This window comes from Orbicella faveolata, unplaced genomic scaffold (genome assembly GCF_042242905.1).
Source record: "Orbicella faveolata isolate gen_17 unplaced genomic scaffold, um_ofav_v1 contig_26, whole genome shotgun sequence".
NCBI lineage: Eukaryota > Metazoa > Cnidaria > Anthozoa > Scleractinia > Merulinidae > Orbicella > Orbicella faveolata.
Genome location: NW_028301554.1, coordinates 21137842 through 21143841, shown reverse-complemented (window position 1 = coordinate 21143841; position 6000 = coordinate 21137842). Strand labels below are relative to the sequence as shown.

Below are 6000 nucleotides of genomic sequence, written 5' to 3'. Positions count from 1 at the left end.
TAAACCGTGGCGACTTAATTTAGATTTGAAATCGGTCAGTGAAGATGCTTGTCTTAGTTCTATAGGTAAGTTGTTCCACAACTGAGCTCCGCTGTACGAAAAACTTCTCTTAAGATAATCAGTTCGAGGTTGTGGAAGAACTAATTTGTTTTCGGTATTCCTTAAACGATAAGCATTTACGTTGTCACGATATACGAATCTTGATCTCAGATAATCAGGTGTCATGCCATTTAATATTTTATACGTTAGGATAGACTTCCGTTCCAATCTTTGATAGTAGAATCTTCGCCACCCTAGTGCCCGGAACAAATCATCCAAATTACTATCATAGCTCGCAGACATTGGCATGCGAGCTGCGCGATTTTGAAGCCTTTTGTAGTTTTTCAGAAAGGACCTTGTTACCGCTTCCCCACACTACATTGCAATGATCAAAATGTGGTTGAACAAGGCTATTATAAGCTTTAATTAAAACATTAAATGGAGTAAGATGCCGAATTCGTTTAATTGCACCAATGGCACAAGCTATCTTCTTAGAGATATTTTCAATATGACACTCCCAGTTTATATTTTGATCGACATAAACTTCAAGGGATTTAGCGGAGGTTACTTGTTTTACTGCGTTCTCGTTTATAGTAAGAGAGGGACTTTCCATAAATTGTGATAGCTTCTGCCTTGGTGCAATAAGCATAAACTCAGTTTTTGTCATATTTAGGGTAAGCTTGTTAGCAGACAGCCGTTCGTACACATTACTCAGGTCGTGATTAAGGCGATAATTCATTGCTGGCAAGCGTCAGGCTGGTATCATCCGCGTGCATTCTGGGTTCTGAATATGTCAGACAATGTGGTAAGTCCTTAATATATATCAAGAACAGAAGAGGTCCTAAAATTGTTCCCTGGGGAATACCACATTTTAGACATTTCGGAGTTGACTTACAAGAATTAATATGACAATCTGAGTTCGATTATCTAAATAAGAAGTAAACCATTGATGGCTGGACCAACGAATCCCGTAGTATTGGAATTTTCGTAACAAAATATTGTGATCTACCGTATCAAATGCCTTTTTGAGATCTAAAAAGACGACGGCATTAACAAGACCACGGTCTATGTCCGTGGCCCAGTAGCTTCGATAAGTTCCGTGAGCGTGGAATGCAAAGACCGAAAACCAGATTGATGGTACGAGAGAAAGTTGTTTGTAGATTTATACTAAGACAAATAGATTATTGGCTCACAATTTCATCGTGCGATAGTTGGCTCCGGCTGCGCTCTCGTCATCTTTCACGCTTTACAGTTCACCACTAAATTTTCTCCGATTCTTATTGGTTTAAATTGATCACGTGACGCGATAGTGTTCATCGGTGGATACTAGATGTCCAAAGTGCCCATTCGAGGGAAATAATCGTCCGAGAAATTTTTTCCGTAAACAAGCGGGCTTGAAGGAAAAGAAAATTAAAGATTGATTGATCTACATTAATTTTAGTGGGTGCTGTCTTTTGCCTTTTTCAAATTTTAAATTTGGCTTTACGCCTTTCATCTAAAAAAGTTAAAAATAATTCATTATCATTTTTGAACTGGTTCGCGAAAGAAAATTTAGTGGCGAACAATTAAGATAATATCGTGTTTTTACGACTCGGAACTATCGGTCTGATAGCTGCCCCGCGGAAATTTGATGTTCTTAAAACTAGCATATTTACCCGAGAAGCGAAGCTTCGAGGGCAAATATTTGTTTTAAGAACATGGAATTTTCGCAGGGCAAACTATCAGCCGTTAGTTCTTCGACAGAAACACTATCATTTTAAATAGCAATCGCGAGCGATTGATCCAATCGTTTTAGTGGAGTTCTATCTACATTGTTTTCAAATAACGATTTCCAACAAGAGATTATCCAATTATTTCTCTACATATTAAGTACGCAGCTTAACGCTGTGGCAAAATTCACGCACGGATTGACCTGCAGCAGCTGTTTACACATGCTTGGCATCATTGACCATGACTTAGTTGAGACATTTGAGGTTTTAAAGTCTGACTAGGAAATAGTTTTGATAGAAACCTGTTTAAACGTCTGTGTTATGGATGCCATACATTAAACGACCATTTATTCAACGTGATACTATAAAATCTAAAAGATAGTTTGCAGTAATTTTTATGTATTCTGTTCAGTGGCATTTGATTAAATTCGTAGAACAAAAAGAACGTGCTCGTGAAAAAGCTTCAGATTTGTTAAAAAGGCACATCTCTTCTTATTACATTTCGAGAGCACTTGGTTTTTTGGTTATACCTAGCTAAATAATTCGTATTGATATATTGAAAAACTCGTCAAAGCACAAATTCACCGTCCGGCTGAAGTTCAACTTTTAACTTCGAAACCTTGATCTCATATCATACATGTACTAACAGCACTGGAAATATAAAGATACTGTACTGTTTACACATGACTTAGGTAATGATATCACAGGTATTGTAAAACTTACTGGTGAAAAAAAAAAAAACTGCCTGGTGATCAAATAAAACAGGTTTACTACACCGAAAAAGACAGTGCCGGAAAAGAAGTGCTGAGCTACGGCCGTCTTTAAACCGACACATAGAACAACTGTCCCTAGGATTTACGCTGCTGCAAAAGCTCAGGTGCTTTCCGGCTGAGCAAACAATTTCAACGCCTCGTGTTAATTTCCGATTGGCTAAGAGCAGAAAACAAGAGCACTTCGTTTGCACAGATGCCCACAAATGCAAAGTGAGCGTGCCTATAAGGAGCCATTCAAAATCATTCCTAACTATATCGCCACGACTTTTGTTTCAAGAGCCATGCGAGCTTACGTCCTTCTCCTGCTGGTGGCTTTCGCCTCCTACATCAGCTTCAAGAGCTACGTACGAGTGTGTTACCACACAAACTGGTCTCAATATTGTCCGGGTGCCGGCAAGTTTTTTCCTGAAAATATCGATCCTCACCTTTGTACCCATTTAATGTACTCATTTGCAAAGATCGACAGGAGCAACAAACTGGCCATGTACGAGTGGAATGACGAAAAGTTGCACCCAAGGTTTAACGCCTTAAAACGGGAAAACCCTGACTTCAAAACACTGTTGGCTGTAGGAGGATGGAGCCACGAAAATCATGATAGCCTATTTTCCAAGATGGTCAAATCGCGGCTTCTAGAAAGGTACTGCAATAGTTCCACGCACTCACATTTCTTACTTTTTTTAGTATGGCTTGATTGCCGAGTAACATTTTTACACGTATCATATACGAAGCCAAACATCTGTCAAATTCTGTCATACGTATAATTCTGATATTCCAAAAAAACTGTTGGACTGGTTTTCTGTTTTGTTAACTGGCCTTTTCAGTTGCTGTGGTAGGACAATTCAAGTATCAGCGTAGTTAGCTTTTGCTTTTGTTTTGTTTTGTTTTGTTTTGTTTTGTTTTGTTTTTTTTTTGTCGTTGTCCAGCCCTAAAACAATGAGTATTTTTTTTTATGGTCTTTACCCAGCTTTTTCTGCATTGTGTAACCAGATCAAACGTACATTGACATTAAATTTCGTAGTTATACGGTTGGATAAACTGGCGTAAATAGTAAAAACAAATACGAAAAGTTTCACGGTTGCTCAAACTTCAGAACGAGAGCATATGGTACAGAATTGCCATGAATGATATGCCAAGCTACTCGGTAAATTATGCTAATGCCATCTCGGGCTTTGACTATTGGCCTCCTTTAATTGATATTTTTTACACTGACGAAGTGTGTTTTTTTAATCTGAAACTCAAAAGTCCATATTTTTTCATTGGCATCTGTGTGCAAACGTTTTCATTTTCTTATGTGTTCTCGTTAGACGTTTTTAACACTATTCCGTCCACGGCAGGTATTTTATTGACTCGGCAATAATGATGCTGCGAAAATAGGGCTTTGACGGTCTCGATCTGGATTGGGAGTATCCTGGAGTTCGTGGAGGCTCACCACCCGGAGATAAACAGAAGTTCACCATTCTCTGTCAAGAGCTGTTGAACGCCTTCAAGACCGAAGCAGCCCAAACTAGAAAGCCTCGCCTCTTACTGACTGCTGCTGTGGCAGCTGGCTATGCAACTATCGATAAAGCCTATGAGGTACGCAAACTTGGTCCATTACTGAACATACTCAACCTGATGACCTATGACCTTCGCAGCAACTGGGATCCGGTGACCGGACATCACACAGCCATGGCAGGCAATGACAGGATGACAGCGCCATTTGCAGCCCAGTACTGGATTGACAAGGGATTTCCAACCAACATACTCAACCTGATGACCTATGACCTTCACGGCAACTGGGACGACGTGACGGGACATCACACAGCCATGGTAGGCGATGACAAGCTGACAGTGCCATTCGCAGTCCAATACTGGATTGACAAGGGATTTCCAGCCAACAAGATCGCTTTGGGTCTTGCTACATATGGACGAGCATTCAGCTTGAAAGACCCAAGCAACAGCGGCCTTGGTGCTTCCAAGCAGCCTTGGCAGCAACCCCACAAAGGTCAATATACCAGAGAGGCTGGATTCTTGGCTTACTACGTGATCTGCAAACTTGGCTTAACTGTTGTCACGAAAAATGCCGCAAAGGCTCCTTACGGCCACCAGGGTACCATCTGGGTTGGCTATGATGATAAACTCAGTTTGGAATACATGGTGAAAGAGGTAATTAAGAGTAAAGGTCTCGTGGGAGCGATGTTCTGGGCTCTCGACTTGGATGATTTCTGTGATAGTCAATGTGGCCAAGGTAAATATCCCCTGATTAACGCAGTTAAGAAGTATTTGGGTGACTACACACCACCAAAGCCGCTAACTCAAGGACCCCAGCCAACAACCGATGGCCCTCAACCGCCTACTGACCGACCAGGTCCAGTTACGAAAGCGCGTCCGGTGCCACCCACGAACGGACCAACTGCGCCACCCTCTGGATGCGAACTACTGCCACCTTATGACACAAACCCAGCCATGGGTGCATGGTGTGTAGCCAACGGTGCTGCTGGATATTGTCCTGCGTCCCACTGCAAGTGCAGCTAGATCGAGTCAGGACTGAGTCAAGTTTAAAATGGTTGCTAAAGCAGAATAAAAACCGCGTTAAATGATAATCGAGTTGTTTTATTTTAGCCCCGCGCAATCATAATAACGCCTTCTGCTAAGTATTGCTTGTATCGTTGTGCTAATCTTTCCACTGTGCAAGTCAAATTGGTAAATCGATAACAGTTCACAATTAGTACACGAATTCATATTATTACGCTATTCGCCTTATACTGTATGAAGGGGTAGAAAAACTTTGGCCATTTTTTTTTTTTTTTAATTTTTCAAGACATGAGGCGTTGCCAGGACAATGTTAACTGATTAAGACCAGCCTGTAAGCAGGCTCCCCTTTGAGTCACGCGAGCGTGAAGAGCAAAGCGATCTGGCAGGAAGGAGTCTGGTGAAGAGGTGCCAAGAAAGTGAAACGTTCTCGTCTCGCGGCTTCGTTACTCGATTTCGCGCTCGCGGCTACGCCGCGCGCTTTGTGCTCCAACGTGTGCTCCAACGTAAGCCTGCTCGCAGGCTAGATTTAGATGATCCTGAATGACGCCATATCTACTCAAGAATAATTAACAGAAAATTTATTTGGGCAATATCCGAAGATTTGCACACAAGTAACAACTGTGAAACCTTCAGCTAAATGTTTCCAGCTAATATTCGACAAAATACGTTGCAAACAGGCAGGAGAATAAGTCGCTTTGACTCTGGAACTGAAGGAATTCATATCGGCCAGGAACTTTAAAGGCTTAAAAAAATGGATGTCACTTTTATTACAAGCGTATCCTTTTATTCAAGCCGCCGAATTTGTGAGTGCCAGTTCATCAGAATATACATGTAGTTGCTACAAAAGGCCTTCTTCGTATTTTGCCTAACGTAAATGCCGAAAGTTAGTCTCCTTCAGAGCCGTTATTAGGGACGTCAGAAGCGTTGCGTGACGACCCTAATAACGGCTGCGAAGGAGACTAGCC

General features: G+C 41.5%; 1 pseudogene; it reads left to right on the top strand.

Moving 5' to 3' along the window:
• The first annotated feature begins 2802 nt into the window (after window positions 1-2802).
• Window positions 2803-5035, top strand: LOC149108499 (chitinase-3-like protein 1 pseudogene; annotated as a pseudogene).
• Window positions 5036-6000: the final 965 nt, after the last annotated feature.